At 41.7% G+C, this 19,665-nt stretch overlaps 1 protein-coding gene across 2 annotated transcripts in view; it reads left to right on the forward strand.

Annotated features, from left to right (window-relative positions):
• The window catches only part of LOC114645223 (protein unc-13 homolog C-like), a 742,812-nt gene that overhangs the window by 115,209 nt on the left and 607,938 nt on the right, over positions 1 to 19,665 (forward strand). The window lies entirely within an intron of this gene.

Raw genomic sequence — 19,665 nt, forward strand, 5'->3', positions numbered from 1 at the left:
CGACTTTTGCAGTTGGGAAAAACAATATATGGCTGGCTGCCCCAAATCTTTATGATGTCTTGGACTCTTTATTCTCACACTATATTTCAAAAACAAATGACCCCAAACGATATTCAAAATAGGAGATCCTGACGCTTTGAAGGGTGGGCTGCACACTTTCACCATTCTGCTTAATTTCCTTCTGCCAGTTTGCTTCAATCATTTTTGCCCCCCTGGTTCATTTGCATACAGATTAAACTATCAAATGCTACATTTTGTGAGTTCCTGATAAAGTGTGCGATTAAATATAACAATGACTGAAGTGAATCTTTAAAGGATAATTGCTAATTACACAGTTCGTGAAACCTGAAAAGCTTCAATGGCAATGCCACTCTCTAGTGCTAATTTTGATCACGTAGTACTCCTTTCTTAATGTGGAGATGGCGACATATCTAAAAAGTTTAAGGTCGTTACCAATAGACTTGTGGACGAGTCCAAAGCCAACCATACATGTGCAGGCGGAGACGATTCTGAGCAAAAGAGTTAAAGGAGAGCAGTGGTTGTCCTTTGCAAACCATAAGCAGGAGGATAAGCGAGAGGTAAGAAGACATTCCTTGTCACATTGGGTGGACAGACTCCTCATGGCTTTATCACCTCGGCCTGCATTTCTCCCAGAGTGCACCAGTCAATAATGAATTTCTTTTGGGCTCTGTATATCGAGCCTCAGTATTGCTTTTGTTATATGCAATTTAACAGAAACAAAACATTCATCCTTTATATATGATACATAAAGTAGAAAATAAATGAATTGCATTGATACCTGTCAACCTAAAGGATAAAGCATTCAAGGAGTGCACAGTAAATATTTCAAGTGTGTTACCACGTCCTTCTGCTGGAAGAAGGATAAAAGGCTCAATTGCATACATAATAAGATTGACACAATTGCAAAAGATACGTCAACATAAATAAAGTCATGCAATCTGAAAATGGGTACCAATGACCATTTGGCATTCTGACAGCTGATTCCTGATGGGAATGATATTACATTTCTACACAAGTTTGCAGCCTGGGAATAATGAAAACCACAACACATTTTTCATTTTTACGTTGCTTTCTAGGCTCACTGAAGAAAATGTCTAAAATAATTTGATCGAGCTTACCTAATATATTTTTTTTCTGTTACGCAAATTTCTAAGCATCTGTGCTTGTATCCGAGGCCCCCTGCAGCAGTGGTTTTGCGACGTTTATGTCTCTCATCCCAGTTTTCTGCTTTTAAAATCATTGATGACCCACTAGGTGCGATTGCAAGCCACCCCCTTGGTGAAACAAGAATGATTGGAGGGGTCCCCCCTTGGTAAAACAAAAATGAAAGAATGATCAGGGGTCCATGTTAGTGGAATAAGAATGCTGGGGGGGTCCCACTTGGGAAAACAAAAATGAATGAATGATCGGGGGGTCCCCCTTAGTGAAACAAGAATGATCAGGGAGGGTCCCCCTTGGTAAAACAAGAATGAAAGAATGATTGAGGGGTTCCCCCTTAGTGAAACAAGAATGATCGGAGGAATCCCCCTTAGTGAAACAAGAATGATCGGGGAGGAGGGTCCCCCTTGGTGAAACAAGAATGAAAGAATGATCGGTGGTCCCCCTTAGTGAAACAAAAATGATCGGGGAAGGTCCCCCTTAGTGAAACAAGAATGAAAGAATGATCAGGGGGGTCCCCCTTAGTGAAACAAGGATGAAAGAATGATCGGGGGGTCCCCCTTGGTGAAACAAGAATGATCGGGAAGGTCCCCCTTAGTGAAACAAGAATGATCAGGGGGGTCCCCCTTAGTGAAACAAGAATGAAAGAATGATTAGGGGGGTCCCCCTTAGTGAAACAAGAATGAAAGAATGATCGGGGGTCCCCCTTGGTGAAACAAGAATGATCGGGGAAGGTCCCCCTTAGTGAAACAAGAATGAAAGAATGATCGGGGGGGGGGTCCCCCTTGGTGAAACAAGAATGATCGGGAAGGTCCCCCTTAGTGAAACAAGAATGATCAGGGGGGTCCCCCTTAGTGAAACAAGAATGAAAGAATGATTAGGGGGGTCCCCCTTAGTGAAACAAGAATGAAAGAATGATCGGGGGGTCCCCCTTGGTGAAACAAGAATGATCGGGGAAGGTCCCCCTTAGTGAAACAAGAATGAAAGAATGATCAGGGGGGTCCCCCTTAGTGAAACAAGAATGAAAGAATGATCGGGGGGTCCCCCTTGGTGAAACAAGAATGATCAGGGAGGGTCCCCCTTAGTGAAACAAGAATGAAAGAATGATCAGGGGGGTCCCCCTTAGTGAAACGAGCTCACTTAGAAAAGGAAAACATATCACACACACACGCACCCTTGGAACACATCCATAGGTTTGAGGACCCCCGATTTGTGTATCCCATGTGTGTGGGACGAGTGAATTAGAGAACTGAGGACTGAGTCGGATTCAGCTTTACTGGCCTGGTGGGTTTTCACATGCTGGAATTTGACTCCAGTTCTCTCCACCTTTCAAATACTAATATAAACAGAGCCACTCAATCTATTATTGGTCATCTAGAGCAGTGGTTCCCAACCTCAGTCGTGGGGGTACACTGTGGCTGCAGGTTTTTGTTTCAACCAGCTTCTACTTTTAATTGGACTCCTGGGCTAATTAAGTGATGTGTTATTTCCCAAGTTATGTGTTTTGGGAACGATATAGAAATTAGAAAACTAAGTTTAGTAACAAAACAAAAATTATATATATATATTAAAATGTACCAAGCAGTTATATGGGAATAATGTATTTTTTTTTCTTTTTAACAATATTTTCATCTTGATTTTCATTCATTTTTTCTAGGTGTTCTAATTGTTTAATTAATCCATTCTTTACTACTGAGTGGGTCTGATGCTAAAGTAGTTGCAGCCTTTGATTATTCCGTGTTATTTGCTAGCGTGTCTGCTCTGTTTGTTTTTAATTGTCATTAATAAGATAGAGAAAGGGCAAAAGGGAATGAAATCAACAAAAGAGAGTTAAGCATTTAAATCCATAGCAAAATTAGAAACATTTCTAAATGTCTTATAAATGTAAAAATTCAGCTGCTGTGCTTTATGGAATTTATAATTAAAGAAAAATAATAGCAGCTAATTAAATGAGATCAGTGCTATCAGGTGGTGTTGTCACTGATTAGGAATCCGGTTGGAACAAAAACCTGCAGCCACAGGGGGTCCCCATAGCCACCGAGGTTGGGAAACACTGCTATAGGGAACCGTCATCTGAGGGGTGCCACTTCTGAAAGTAAAGGGGCACATGCTTGGGACAAGTAAGCGGGGGTGGTGGTGGTGGTGGTGGTGGGGGGGGGGGGGGGGGGGCACACCCAGTTGTATAAATATGATGATGATGTCGGAGGTATGTACACAGGAGGGGTGCTATTTGTGTTTCTGAAGACGCGTGCGTTCTGGACACCAAAGGTCATAAAGTTCTGATAATAAAGTGGGTGCAGTTAATAAAAAATAAACCTGAGGGGTAGCCCCCTCCCCTTGGCACCTGAGTGGGTAGCATTTATGAAAGTAAAAGCATGCCTGCTAGTCTAACTTTCCCGTGGGGGCTGATTGAGAGAGTCACAGGCCAAACTGCTTTTAGGCACTTCACCTGACCACCTGTCATAAAACTACAACGACGTGGGGCGAGTTCTTAAACATCAAACCATTGCTGTTCTTATCATTGATATAACACTAATATTGCATTGCTTTGTCTAAGTTACAAATAAAGACATACAACATATTTGTATGCAAAATATCACACCACAACACACCCCCCAGCACCACCAGCCTCGTCCCCTCCAAACCAGAACTTTTTTTTTTTTGTTCAAGACCTCACAAATGTTAGTTGTTAAAGTATCAAAATGTTGTTAAAGGTCTCACAAACAGTTAAATCAGCCAGGGCACTTCCTGGGTGGTGCTGACACATCATCATCGCGTCTGTGAGGGTCTTCCTTGTGGTAGTTTAGCTTCCTCCCCCTCATCACAGCATATTTGGCAAATGTGGGTTAGCATGGAATGTTGGAGTATAACTGCATACTCGAGTGAGTCCTGACGTGGAGTGACTGCCTGTAGCCTTAAATCAAATGAGTAGGTTAGAAAATGGGTGGATGCCAATAAAGTGGCAAATGTCATATTGAAATGTTTCTAAATTAGGGGAGTGGCAGGGCAGTGAAGTGGTTAGCGCTGCTGCTGATTCATGGAGCCTGCATTCTGGGTTTGACTTCTGTGCCCCCTACCATTGTCAGTTTGCAGCTTGTACTGGTTAGGTTAACTGGCCATACTAAATTAGCTGTGTGTGTGAGTTTAGGTTCTGTGATGGGTGGGCTCCCTGTCTGTCTGTTTCCTGCCTTGCACCCACAGAGGTTAGAATGAGCTCTGGCTCTCAACAAAGCTGCAAGTAACTAAGCAGGGTAGAGAATTGAAAATGATGTATATTTCTGCAAATGTTCTGTTTATGTTATACCAACTGAAGTGAGGAGAGGAGGAGTTATGGGCACCCAGCTGTGTAATTGGGAGAAATTAGAAGGGATCAGGAAAAGTGTAGTCAGAGTGGCAAAGATCAATAGCTGGAAAACTAAAAAAGAACCAAGCAACACGTTAAAGGGGAGAGCCAAAAGAAAAAAATAAAAGAAAGTCAAAATACCAAAAGGATAAACTAACACACCAAGAGAATAAGGGCTGCACTTATCCCCTGAGGAATCACTCGGAGATCACAGAACACTAAACTTATACTTAATGGCAGCTGCGTCACCAGCGTGAGACAGAAAAGCCACATGCTGTTTAGATAGATAGATAGTCAGATTGATTGATATGAAAGGCACTATATGATAGATAGATGTGAAAGGTGCTATATAAGATAGATAGATGTGAATGGCACTATATGATAGATATGAAAGGTGCTATATAAGATAGGTGTGAAAGGTGCTATATAAGGTAGATAGATGTGAAAGGTGCTATATAAGATAGATAGATGTGAATGGCACTATATGATAGATATGAAAGGTGCTATATAAGATAGGTGTGAAAGGTGCTATATAAGGTAGATAGATGTGAAAGGTGCTATATAAGATAGATAGATGTGAATGGCACTATATGATAGATATGAAAGGTGCTATATAAGATAGGTGTGAAAGGTGCTATATAAGGTAGATAGATGTGAAAGGTGCTATATAAGATAGATAGATGTGAATGGCACTATATGATAGATATGAAAGGTGCTATATAAGATAGGTGTGAAAGGTGCTATATAAGGTAGATAGATGTGAAAGGTGCTATATAAGATAGATAGATGTGAATGGCACTATATGATAGATATGAAAGGTGCTATATAAGATAGGTGTGAAAGGTGCTATATAAGGTAGATAGATGTGAAAGGCACTATATGATAGATAGATGTAAACGGCAGTTATTAGATAGATAGATGTGAATGGCACTATATGATAGATAGATGTGAAAGGTGCTATATAAGATAAATAGATGTGAAATAATAATAATAATTCATTACATTTTTATATAGCGCTTTTCTCAGTACTCAAAGCGCTATCCACACAGGGAGGAACCGGGAAGCGAACCCACAACCTTCCACAGTCTCCTTACTGCAAAGCAGCAGCATTACCACTGCGCCACCTGTGAAAGGCACTATATGATAGATGTGAAAGGTGCTATATAAGGTAGATAGATGTGAAAGGCACTATATGAAAGATAGATGTGAGCGGCAGTTATTAGATAGATAGATGTGAATGATGCTATATAATTTAGGTATATGTGAAAGGCACTATATGACAGATAGATGTGAAAGGTGCTGTATAAGATAGATGTGAAAGGCACCATATGATAGATGTAAAAGGCACTGTATAAGATAGATGTGAAAGATGCTATATAATTTAGATATATGTGAAAGGCACTGTATGACAGATAGATGTGAAAGGTGCTGTATAAGATAGAAAGATAGATAGATAGATAGATAGATAGATAGATGTGAAAGGCACTATATAACATAGATAGATATGAAAGGCACTATATGATAAATGTGAAAGGTGCTATATAAGGTAGATAGATGTTTAAAGCATTATATGATAGATAGTGTAAAGAGACAAGAACACAAAGAAAGAGGTGTGGGGCACCCTGAAGGCAACCCCGTATCTTACAAGTATGCAAAAGACATAAAAATAAACACGTACAGCGCAAAGTTGAATCTTTCTGAGAAAATCAGTCGGACTGCCCAAGGTGGTTTCTGGGAGGAAGAGGCGGATCCAGGTGGTCTCACCCCGGAAATGACATCACGGGTGGAAATATGTCAGCCTTCCTTTCTCCAGGGGGGAAAGGAGAAGAGAGTTTATTATTACAGAGCGCCCCCAAATGTCCCAGTGGAGAATCACAGTCACGCAAGCCCATAAGCTATTGACAATAGACTGATAGAACTTGATTTGTCCCTAAGGTGGAATTTTGGCAAATCGTTTAAAAACTGTGTTACACAAATGTAGAATAATATAAGTTCTATAAGGTAACTCTGATTACCTTCAAAGTAGTTCCCTTCTGAGTTGACACACAGCTGCATATGATGCTGCCAACATTCAAAGTAATGCCAAAGATTGTTTTCTGAAAGGCTATCGAGGATCTCCGTTGTTTTCGCTTTCACATCTTCTACTGACCCCAGAGGATTCCTTTGAGCACTGACTTGTGCCACTCAAAAACGCGTGTACGAGACCTGCGCTTTTCCCCATAAGCCTCAGTCAGTAAGTGAAAACTTACTGTCCCGGATTTCTTCAATTTCACAAGAAACTTGATGTTCACTCGCTGTTTCCAAAGGAGGGTAAGAAAGCGCCGCTATCTGAGCACATGTCCACTCGTACTGGGAGAAGCGATGAGCCTTTTCTCGCTGTGACAGGTTAGAACAGGTTCTAGAACCTTCTCTTTGTTTCTCCCCTCCCACTCCTGGTTCCTCCTCGTTATCTTTGGGTCTGACCTTGTTTGACATGTCAGTGTTGTTAAAATTAGCACGGAGCACAGATTCCTTATGAAAAATAATCTGTTAAGCATTAAATAACATTTGTTAATGGTGCATTCATGGATTTATAAGGTGTTAAGATATCGGCATGCACTAGCAACGTGCCCACTGCCTTCTGAGTGGGATTGACGTGGATTGATACGCAGCATGGCCGGGGGTCTCCTTTGTAATTAATGAATTATTAGCCCCCTGGGATGCAGTTGATGGGGCCTTTCCTTATCTCACAGATGACACAGTCCCTGGATTCATTTCCATGTGTGTGTTACTGTAGATGTTTCTGGTTTCTCTCACTTATCACAAGGGGTTGGCCATTTCCCTTTCATTAGTCCCGAGGGGCCCTGACCTATTGTGCTAAAATTAGTGTCCACCTCTCTCCATCTGCCTTGTCTCACAGGCTGAGTGTGAAAATCTGCAACTTGAAGAAGACGTTAAATTGATGGCAGCCACTCCAGCATAGCTTAGCAACCGTGCCTTAAACAATGAATTACATCCAGGGCTGAAGCTGGTGTGTTAAATTCAGTGCAATGCTACGTGTGGTGCATCTGGGTGGGTCATCATGTGGTGGGGACGCCAGTGCGCTATCCGCTATGCTATACATTGCTATAAGCTAAACATCTCAGGAGATATTCACGTAGGAGAGGAATTAATAACTGACATTTATCTTTCATTAAAAGAAACACCGTTTGACATGGCGACCCACCTACATCCGCTCTGCTGGCACCCTCAGTTTATTGAAGAAGCAAACGAAGACCCATCTGTTCTGTGAAAATCTGTTTAATTAATAGAAGTGAGAGGGAGAGAGTGAAGTTGGGGGGCAGGCACTGATAACCGTGCATTGCCGCTCCCACCACACCACACGATGACCCACCTCAGGGGCCCAATTTAGGACCTGAGTGCTGCTGTGCAGTTGGTGACACCTCAGCACCCCACTGGAACAATGTGAGGTTTTTTTTTTTATGGTAGCTGGAGTGCCAATCCTGCCATCAAACCCCCCCAAGTTTTCCCTGTACGTTGGATGACCCCCATTGCAGGGCTGGATACAGGTCAACATCATACCCAGGATGGGGCAGTTGCAGGTTAAGGGGCCTATGGAGTACACCAACAACAATATTTATTTATATAGCACATTTTCATACAAATGATGTAGTGTGATGAGTAGTCACTTGAACTGGCAACCTTCTGATTACCAGCGCCAATCCCTACCCTCAGAGCCACCACTCTGTGCTCTTTTATATATATATTGCTTGTAATCTATGATTGTACATTTATTAGTTAGTACATCTCTTCACTTGTGGCAATCAACTTTTGCTACCTGTCCTATCACACTTGCTGAACAAACAGGCCTGAGGATAATGTCACCCGTTTTGTAAGTCGCTTTGGAATAAAGGTGTGTGCCTAGCAAATAAATGTAAATATGAAGAGCAACAACCGAAGTGGGCCAGCCCAACATCTGGGTGGACAGAAGCTCCTTTGACTCATCTACAGGGGCAATGCCATGCTGAAAATGGACTACTTATGTGATAGTAGTTAAACATTTTAAAGTAAAATTAAAAAGACTATTGGTGTTACACTTTTCAGTGAAGACTACGGTTCTCATTCAGTTACGCTATACGTACATAACCACCTTTTGATTTCACCCAAATGGCACCTCCAACATGAGCTGCAGCTCCGAATCTCCACATGAAGACCATTCAGTCTCGCCATTAAAGCCCAGGAAGAATTCCTTTGAGTCATGTGACAAAGTGGGTGTGTCTTTATGTTTTTACTTTCCCGTATACAAAGTATAGTTGAAGTATTGGAATCATCTAAAAATTCCATTTTGAGATTTTAATGAATCTTGACGTTTTAGATCTCCCTGACTTTCTTATATACGAATATAGGTAAAGTATTGGAGATGTCCAAAAATTCCATTTTGAGATTTTAATGAATCTCGACGTTTTAGATCTCCCTGACTTTCTTATATACAAATATAGGGAAAGTATTGGAATCGTCCAAAAATTCCATTTTGAGATTTTAATGAATCTCGACGTTTTAGATCTCCCTGACTTTCTTATATACGAATGTAGGGAAAGTATTGGAGATGTCCAAAAATTCCATTTTGAGATTTTAATGAATCTCGACGTTTTAGATCTCCCTGACTTTCTTATATACAAATATAGGGAAAGTATTGGAATCGTCCAAAAATTCCATTTTGAGATTTTAATGAATCTCGACGTTTTAGATCTCCCTGACTTTCTTATATACGAATATAGGGAAAGTATTGGAGATGTCCAAAAATTCCATTTTGAGATTTTAATGAATCTCGACGTTTTAGATCTCCCTGACTTTCTTATATACAAATATAGGGAAAGTATTGGAATCGTCCAAAAATTCCATTTTGAGATTTTAATGAAACTCGACGTTTTAGATCTCCCTGACTTTCTTATATACGAATATAGGGAAAGTATTGGAGATGTCCAAAAATTCCATTTTGAGATTTTAATGAATCTCGACGTTTTAGATCTCCCTGACTTTCTTATATACAAATATAGGGAAAGTATTGGAATTGTCCAAAAATTCCATTTTGAGATTTTAATGAAACTCGACGTTTTAGATCTCCCTGACTTTCTTATATACGAATATAGGGAAAGTATTGGAGATGTCCAAAAATTCCATTTTGAGATTTTAATGAATCTCGACGTTTTAGATCTCCCTGACTTTCTTATACAGTATACGAATATAGGGAAAGTATTGGAATCGTCCAAAAATTCGATGTCGAGATTTTGATGAATCTCGACGTCTTAGACCGAAAATACCATTTTTGGAATTATGTCTGTGAATAACTATGGAAAAATCATAGATTCCTCTACTTTGTTCCCACATTTTTTAAAAGTGGGTTGTGACCTTTTTATTTATGCCCTGTGCAATTCTGAATTTAATTAAAGCCTGTAATAGAACAACCATTACAGTTATCACAATCATCTCAATAATAACATTTTGCATATTTGTAAAATTATTAATGTTGTGTCATTACCAGGTAATAGTGGAGTTAAATTTCATAAGTGCTTAACTTTCTAATTTATGATCTTTTGTAGTGTCCACAGCTCAAATATTCAGTTGGGCAGTCAACAATCATTTACTGAAGTATCACAACCAATAGTGTTTTCATGGTGCCCGCTAATTCTTTGGAGATCTGATTAGATTACTATTAACTTTTTACTTTCTCGTATACAAAGTATAGGGAAAGTATTGGAATCCTACAAAAATTCCATTTCGATATTTTAATGAATCTCGATGTTTTAGACCTCTCTGAGTCCGAAAATACCATTTTTGGAATTATGTCTGTGTGTGTGTGTCTTCTCTCACTTAGGACAACCATATTTTGCATACAAGTATTAGGTAAAAAAACGTAGATTTCTATCCACTTTTGGGCTATTTCCGCTAACTGGTGGTACTTTACCTTTTATTCATGCAGCTGCAGAGTCCGATTTATTCAGCTTTACTTTTTAATAATTGTTCAATACATTATTAATTTGATTTGATTTGTTGTTGATGGTTCCTTAATGTACATAATATAAAAATATAATCATTGTCTTGCGGTTTACTCCTCAGATATCCATCCCCATATCTGAGTATATGAGAAAGTCGAGGGGAGACCACTCCAGATTTTTTTTATTTTTTATAGCCAGTGTGTCCCATTTGAGCCCTGCTGTATTTGTGTGTTTGAAATGGACCGCTGGGGCTGCTCCATCAGACTGAATGCTGTTTTCAAAAGAGGCAGAGATAAGCAAACATCTCAGGATCGGGCCTCACCCCAAACAGTCAAGCCCTAAACTGAATTGACTGGCTTTCCAGCCTGTACGGGCCAAACGTGCGGCTCTGGCTTCCAACGTAATGCTTAAAAAATGTCCTCAGGCAAGAGGATGACCATAAACCTTTGTCTTAAAATAAAAAGGCAAATAAATCCCCTGTATAAAATGAAAAATGTATTAGAAACAGTCAAAAATGGAAGCACAAAAAGGTCAGACAAAAATAAGACTAAAAAGGTTTGCCTAAAAAAATGCAATCTAGCAAACACAGCCAACATCCAAAGATAATATCCCCAAAACAGAATAAAATCCGCAAACGGAAATCTTGACAATACTTACAAAAAGATTCTTACTCAACAACACCCAATGACTCTGCACGACTTTAGCCCTGAATAAATAGGCAGAGGATGGTCCTTCTGCAGTGATTGATGTCATGGTGGTCCTACCACCGACAGGTTACAAGTTAGTTGCTCATAATGGTGGCAACTGTTGCTCATGTGTAGTTCAGTAGTTCCCCTGCTCCGTTACAGTATGTAGTGAAATAACTTGCAGTCACTGGCCACTTTATTAGGTACACCTTGCTAGTACCAGAACGGACCCCCTTTTGCCTTCAGAACTGCTGTAATTCTTCATGGCATAGATTCAACAAGGTGTTGGAAACATTCCCCAGGGATTCTGGTCCATATTGACATGATAGCATCACACAGTTGCTGCAGATTTGTAGACTACACATCCATAATGTGAATCTCCCATTCCACCACAACCCAAAGGTGCTCACTTGGATTGAGATCTGGTGACTGTGGAGGCCATTTGAGTCCAGTGAACTCATTGTCATGTTCAAGAAACCAGTTTGAGATGATATGAGCTTTGTGACATGGTGTGTTAAATTGCTGGAAGTAGTCTGTGGTCATAAAGTGGTGGACATGGTCAGCAACAATATTCAGGTAGGCTGTGCCATTTAAATGATGCTCAACTGGGACTAAGGGACCCAAAGTGTGCCAAGAAAATATCCCCTATTACATTATCACCAGCAGCCTGAAACGTTGATACAAGGCAGGATGGATGCCTGCTTTCATGTTGTTGATGCTAAATTCTCACCCTGCCATCTGTTGCAGCAGAAATCGAGACTCACCAGACCAGGTGATGTTTTTCCAATCTTCTATTGTCCAATTTTGGTGAGCCCATGCAAATTGTAGCCTCAGTTACCTGTTCTTAGCTGACAGGAGTGGCACCCACTGTAGTCTCCTGCTTCTGTAGCCCGCTGGCTTCAAGGTTCAACATGTTGTGTGTTCAGAGCTGCTCTTCTGCACACCTCGGTTGTAACGAGTGCTTCTTTCAGTTACTGTTGCCTTTCTATCCACTCAAAGCAGTCTGTCCATTCTCCTCTAACTCCTGGCATCAACAAGGCACTTTTACCCATAAAACTGCCGCTCCCTGGATATTTTCCCTTTATCAGACCATTCTCTGTAAACCCTTGAGATGGTTGTGTGTAAAAATCCCAGTAGATCAGCAGCTTCTGAAATGTTCAAACCAGCCCGTCTGGCACCAATAACCATGCCACCCTCAAAGTCACTTCAGTCCCCTTTCTTCCCTATTCGGACGCTCAGTTAGACGTTCAGCAGGTCATCTTGACAATGTCTGCATGCTGTAACTAAATGCATTGAGTTGGTGCCTTGTGATTGGCTGATTAGATATTTGTGTTAACAAGCGGTTGAACAGGTGTACCTAATAAAGTGGCCGGTGAGTGTATATACACAACACATACTTACCAAATAATATTTAAACAAACCATTATTAAATACAGAGATACAAAATGTGAAAAATAATAACACAGAAACAGCAGAAATGTCCTTAAAAGGAACACATTTTTAAGCCTGGAATCAGACGCTGCTGTGTAACGTCGGACAACAGAGTAGGCCGATAGGACCGCTTTTCTTTGTTTTACACCGTCATTTGATATTTGTCTTATTCTCTTTTAAATTTCTTTAACCCTTCTTCCATATGTTTATCCTGTTTTTAATTTTTTCTTCCTAACTGATGGACTCACAGATACATAGACACATATTCAGTCACTTGTTCGTTTAGTAAGGCAAATAATCTGATTTCTGTCTGTCTGGCAGTTGGGATCTGTTGGACATATTCAGTGTTAACATTTACATTGTACCATCTATTGGAATGTACTTTGTCATGCACGTAGTAATAAAAAGCTTTGCAATTTTTCATTCCAACAGATGGAGCAACACAAACAATAACACTGCTTTTATGAACCTGATTCCAAATGGCATATAACAGAGACATAGCCAACAGATATTTGGATACACAGAGAGACCTTTTATTAGGTGAATAAACTGATTTCTGTCTGTCCGGCAGGTTGGACGTATTCAGCATTAATGTTTGCAGTGCACTATCTATTGGAATGTACTTTGTAAAGCATTTAGTAATAAAATGCATTGCATTTTTCATTCTAACAGACTGCACAGCACAACCATTAGCACTTCTTTTATGAACCCTATTCCAAATGGCATATAATAGAGACAAAGCTAATGGACAGACGCACAAATACACAGATACTCGTCCTGTTATTAAGGTGGATAAACTGATTTCGGTCCGTCTGGCAGGTACCTCTGTTGGAAGTATTCAGCATTAATGTTTACAGTGCACCATCTGTTGGAATGTAAGTAGTAGTAAAATGCACTGGATTTTTCATTCCAGCAGATGTTTCATCACAAACATTAACACTAACAGAGACATAGCTAATGGACAGACACACAGATACACAGACACTCGTCCTGTTAGTAAGGTGGATAAACTGATTTTGTCCATCTGGCAGGTGCTCTCTGTTGGACATATTCAGCATTAATGTTCGCAGTGCACCATCTGTTGGAATGTATGTGGTAATAAAATGCACTGCATTTTTCATTCCAACACAAACATTAGCACTAACTGAGAAATAGTTAATGGATGGACACACAGATGCACAGACACCCCCACAGACACTTGTGCTTAAGGTGGATGGAAATCTTTTTGTGCAGTAGTGTTAATCATTTATTCACACTATCCTTTACTAGGTGCTATACACTGACTTCAAAATTGGCTGTGCAGCTCTTGTGTGGTTTTTATTTTCACGCCTGTGAACTTTAAACCTGGTCCACAGTTCATGGATTCCACCCATCAGTTCTCCAAACTCATCACCAATGGGTGTATGACAAGAACCCACCCTAGATTGTGGGCTAGCAAATTTAACCTTTGCCCTGAACCTCCGCTATTTTGAGCCAATTCAAAGATTAATAGAGACAAGAGACTAATTCTGAAAGCCATAAAAAAAAAATCTGCCCTATGGCACCATTTATTTCTTTATTTTATATTAATTTAGAATCATTTACAGCTATTGTTAAAACATTCCATATTGAATGCCTCTGACCTTCTGACTTTGGAATGGTGAAGTGTAATTTCCTTTGGGTAACCTCCATCATCCATTGACATCTTCATTGTTGCCTCTGGATAAGAGAGATGGACGTCCCTCCTTCTTGCTGTTACTTTGTGTAAATCACGGCCCCGCAAGTCGAGGCTGAAGTACTGCCAGTTATTCTAGAATGTACTTTATAAAAATTAATGTGATGTGACAGGAGTTTTGTTTGGTGTTTGTAAAGACTTGAAGATCTTGTGATTTTGGAATACAATGTAACGGACTAATTATGTGTAAGGGGTGCGCGTTATTGCCTCAAGTCCATTAAATCAAATGTACTTCAAAGACATACACGTGATTCTTGTGATTCTTCTGCGCTTATTGTAATTAATAGATTTTTAACCCTGTGCTTGTGTTTTGACTTCACTTTGAATTTACCGTTGTGGGACTTGGTTTGCTTTGGATAGACTTATTGCTTGAGGCAACTCCTTTGTCTTCAGTCTTCTGTAGAGCTCTCCTTTGTTTCAGAGCATTTTTCTTAAAAAATAAATCTATTTTCTTCTATAAAGATACTTTGTGGCCCTTTTTTGTGTCTAGCCAGGCATTTTTGATGGTACTCCCTGGCCCCCTCCAGTGGGCATTTTTGTAACTGTGAGGACTTGGATGCTTTGGGACTTTGAGTGTTTTTTATAACGTATTGTCCCTTCGCAGTCAGCGCACTGAAGTCTTTTGACAGTTTTGGCTTTGGTTTCCTCAGTTTTGGATTTTTCGCTTGTATTTAGGATTTGGACATTTTGGTTGGTTAAGTTTGGGCTGACTAGTATTCAGATTCTTTATTAAATCTGTTTTCTTTGCCTGTTTTGCTTTTTGGGTTGCCAAAGATTTTATTTTGTTTTCTTTCTTGCCTATTGCTTATACAATCACTAGCCATCTCCCATGGCTTCGCCCGCGTATTAATGAAACAGGACAGTGAGGAGGGCCCGGCCCAGCTCTCTACTCCTGACGTCACTCTTCCCCTCCCCTCGGCCCGCAGCCTCTGTCTCGAATTAACGATAATAAATCGCTCCTGCAAGTGAACTATGATTCTTAGCGCAATGAGAGAAGTCACAAAATCAACCGGAATGTTCAAGCAAATTCTAGAAAAAAAGATCTAAATCCGTTAAGTAGTTCTCTCGTTCGCTAACTAAGTGGAGTTATGGTTACGCCCCAAGGCTGACATGTGAGTGAGGAGGTCCTCGCCCCCCTCCCTACAGCCCGATGAATACATTTACATATGAATGTGCGATCAGCGAGACTCCCCATTAAACACTCCGGGGCCACATGGCTTTCTAGGGGCACACACCCACACACACTGAGCTTGAGCCACACTGTGCCACCACAAACATTTTACTCGTTTCACCACGATGGATCCCCAACCCTTGAGCTCAGTTTTTGAAAACCAAGATGTGGTCACCGTAGCTTCACTTCTTTTGTGTCATTGGACGCTGATTTGTCGGATCGGATACATTTCAATTTGAATACAGAGCAAGACTGTTTGAGGATCTACCCAGATGGTGGTCAGAAGGACGTGTGAGTAATACAACGATTTGACCCGGTCTGGCACAGGTGGGAGGAGACATCTCATACTCTGGGGATGGGGACCACTATGCCTGTAGGACGAGTCTAGCATTAGCAAGCTGAACATGCAGTAGATCTATAATGCCACAAAGTGGCAAGTGTGTTGTGTACATTGTGGCCACAAGAGGGCACCAATGAGCCCCAAATACCACACCTCACGCAGCCACAAATGCAAATAGAGGTTATTTATTTACTAGCCAAAGCCCGCCGTAGAATACGGCGGTATAAGAATAGGAACGGAAAACGGTGAGAAAGGAATTCAGAAATCAAGAAGAACTAAATACTTCTTGAAAGACGCAGTTTGCATGTAGAATATCCGGCCAATCAGGATTACATGTGAAAGTAATAAACAAATCAGGCTTTCCGAATGTACGTACTATGGCCGTGGCATCCTGATAGCTTTGTTGCATGCATCTTGGACTTCCTGGAAATGTGGACGGTAATCTGATCATTTTGCCTACACGTACGTTGTTATTTTCAGCGTTTGCTTGCAGTGCGTCTGATAGTCCTTTGTATTGTTCCACGCGCAGATCTTGTTGATGTAATCTGAGATAGTTGAGACGTGCGCCCTCTGTTTTAACATACGCATCTACGACATTCTGTTGGAATAGTTTGCCGCTGGAGTGCAAAATACTAAATGTATTCCTCATTGCTAATCTGTATGCGTAAAATTGCCATTGAGTAAGCCTTATTCGCTTGGCGGTTCTTTTATCGGGGACATGTTGTAAATCTTTGTGCCAGCCAATGTCTCCGTAAGGGAATAAAAGTGAGTAAACCATAGGATCGCAATTCATAGTGAGCGTGGAAATCTGTTTACAGGAGTTGCCCATGGGATAGATGCAAATGTTCCTTTCAGCAGGTGTTTCGCCATCTTCTCTGATGAAAAGTAGCTGCAATATCGGTGTGATATGTGATATTGTCATAAATCCTGGTTCCTTGAAAACCATTCGTACAGATGCTGTTGGATTGGACTGAGCGATTTCATGCATGTGTTTGTATGATTTAGCGAAGGGGTTGATGGTTCTGAGCATGGAATCTAGCTGGAGAAGTAAATTTTCACTGCATGCAGAGTTTGCTTTATTTTGTAAGCGTACGTCAGTAGCTTGCGCTGTGTCAAAAACATACAACTGTCCATATCCTGGAGAGGTAGAAGTGTTAGCATATAGTGGAGAGATTTGGTGATAAATTTGCCCGTGTATTTTAAAACAGTATGGTCCGTGGCCAGGAGGTTGCGTTATCTGTGCACCCATGGAAGCAAACGCTAGAGAAGAGTTGTATTCTTGAATGTGTTCACAATAATTTTTAGCTTCTGATGTTTGCTGTGTAAGAAGCTGTTGTAAAGACACAGGTGGCTCCTGCAAAGGCGGTAAAGCTACTTTACCGTTGTGGCAGCACCTCAAGTACTTGTTGGCTGTATAACGCTCAGCAGGCCAGTATAGTGCATGACATGGAAGAGGACGAATAGGAATCGAGAAATGCTGTTTCGGCTGCGTGTGGACGGGACCGGTTTTGAAGTGGAAGCAGGACGAACCAGAAGAGAAATATATATAAGAGATACCATGTAGCTGCGTCTTTCCCAATTTCCCAAAATCGAACAGCTACTGATTTGGAAAGGTAGGATCCAGCATGAGTCAAAAACAGGTAACAAAAGAAATTTCTCAGTCCAGTAAAGTTTGTTTTAAAATTAGAGAAAAAATGTATTACACACGCAGAATTAAAAGGAAAAAAAGGAAAAAAATGTTTCTGCTTTGTAAACTTGAGTTATTTTCTATACTTAAAAGTTGTGTGATTTCTCTATGGCAAACTTACACAAGCTTTACTTAATTCGTTCAGTACATTCTACATGTACGGCATGACATGGTTTGAAATGGTAGGCCCTTCATGACTTACCAACTGCAATACCATGCTGCACTGGGACTAATCAGTAGTCAGAGGGACAAGAGATAATTGGAATATTCCAGTTCAGTTTAGCTTGTGTGGGTTATAATGGAGGAGTGGTGGCTCTGAGGCTAGGGATCTGCACTGGCAATCGGAAGGTTGCCGGTTCGAATCCCGTAAATGCTAATAGGGACTCTGCTCTGTTGGGCCCTTGAGCAAGGCCCTTAACCTGCAATTGCTGAGCGCTTTGAGTAGTGAGAAAAGCGCTATATAAATGCAAAGAATTATTATAGAGGGTGGCACAGTGGTGCAGTGGGTAGCACTGCTGCCTCGCAGTTGGGAAACCTGGGGACCTGGGTTCGCTTCCCGGGTAATCCCTGTGTGGAGTTTGCATGTTCTCCCCGTGTCTGCGTGGGTTTCCTCCGGGCGCTCCGGTTTCCTCCCACAGTCCAAAGACATGCAGGTTAGGTGGATTGGCGATTCTAAATTGTCCCTAGTGTGTGCTTGGTGTGTGTGTCCTGTGGTGGGTTGGCACCCTGCCCGGGATTGGTTCCTGCCTTGTGCCCTGTGTTGGCTGGGTTTGGCTCCAGCAGACCCCCGTGACCCTGTGTTTGGATTCAGCGGGTTGGATAATGGATGGATGGATGGGTTATAATGGAACCTCCAGCTGACTATGCACTAATATATATTGTGAAGCTAACCCCGACACAGACAGGCACAAGAGACACAAGTGCAAGCACATGCTTTATTTTTTATTTTTTTCTCTCTTGTGAAAACGCCTTCCCCATTTCCCACAAGCACAACACTGTCCAAGCAAGCACAAGACAACACAATTTCTTCCTTTTCTCTTTCTCTCTCTTTTTCCTCCTCCACTGCTCTGGTCAAGCTTCGTCTTCCTCCTCCCGACTCTGGCTCTCGAGGTAGTGCCTGCTGGCTTCTTTTATAAGGCACCCAGAAGTGCTCCAGGTGCTTGATGACCTACTTCTGGCAGCACTTCCGGATGTGGCAAAAGAACCGCCCATACGGACTCAGCAGCGGCTGCAACACCCCCCTTGGCAGTGCCCCTCAGGGCTGTATCCAACTCCCATGGAGCCCTGTGGGAGCCCAAGGCACCGCTGCAACCCAGGGGGGCTGCCACTTAGTGCTCCAGGGGATGTAATGCTCTGGCTATGCTTCCTTCCTTGTCCTTCCATCGTGTAGACATCCCACCTGGGCAAGGGCCCCACCCTCCCACTACAATATATATGTGCAAACATTATAACATCCATCCATCCATCCATCCATCCATCCATTTTCCAACCCGCTGAATCCGAACACAGGGTCACGGGGGTCTGCCGGAGCCAATCCCAGCCAATACAGGGCACAAGGCAGGAACCAATCCTGGGCAGGGTGCCAACCCACCGCAGGACACACACAAACACACCCACACACCAATTTAGAATCGCCAATCCGCCTAACCTGCATGTCTTTGGACTGTGGGAGGAAACCGGAGAGCCCGGAGGAAACCCACGCAGACACGGGGAGAACATGCAAACTCCACGCAGGGAGGACCTGGGAAGCGAACCTGGGTCCCCAGGTCTCCCAACTGAGAAGCAGCAGCGCTACAAACATTATAGCATAACTAAGAAAATACTTCTCTATCAACTTAACATAACTTGGCTAAATAACGAATGGCTCTTACATGCAGTACCTTCACTAAGCAATGCAAAGTTTAATGACCACCATTAATTAGGTTTCCTTCCTCACTCTTCCACTCTCCCGGTGAGGTTCATCCCCTCTCCCCCTGACTCTCTAGGTGAGGTGAGATGGCTCCTTTTATGTTGAACCCAGGAGTATTTCCAATGGCACGACATAGCATGGGTCATGCTGGAATTTCCCCAAAGCAGGGAGACCTTTCACCCAGCAGCACCCTCTGGCGGCAATCGGGGATCTTGACAGGGTTGCCCTTC

Source organism: Erpetoichthys calabaricus, chromosome 17 (genome assembly GCF_900747795.2).
Source record: "Erpetoichthys calabaricus chromosome 17, fErpCal1.3, whole genome shotgun sequence".
NCBI classification, from domain to species: Eukaryota; Metazoa; Chordata; class Cladistia; order Polypteriformes; family Polypteridae; genus Erpetoichthys; species Erpetoichthys calabaricus.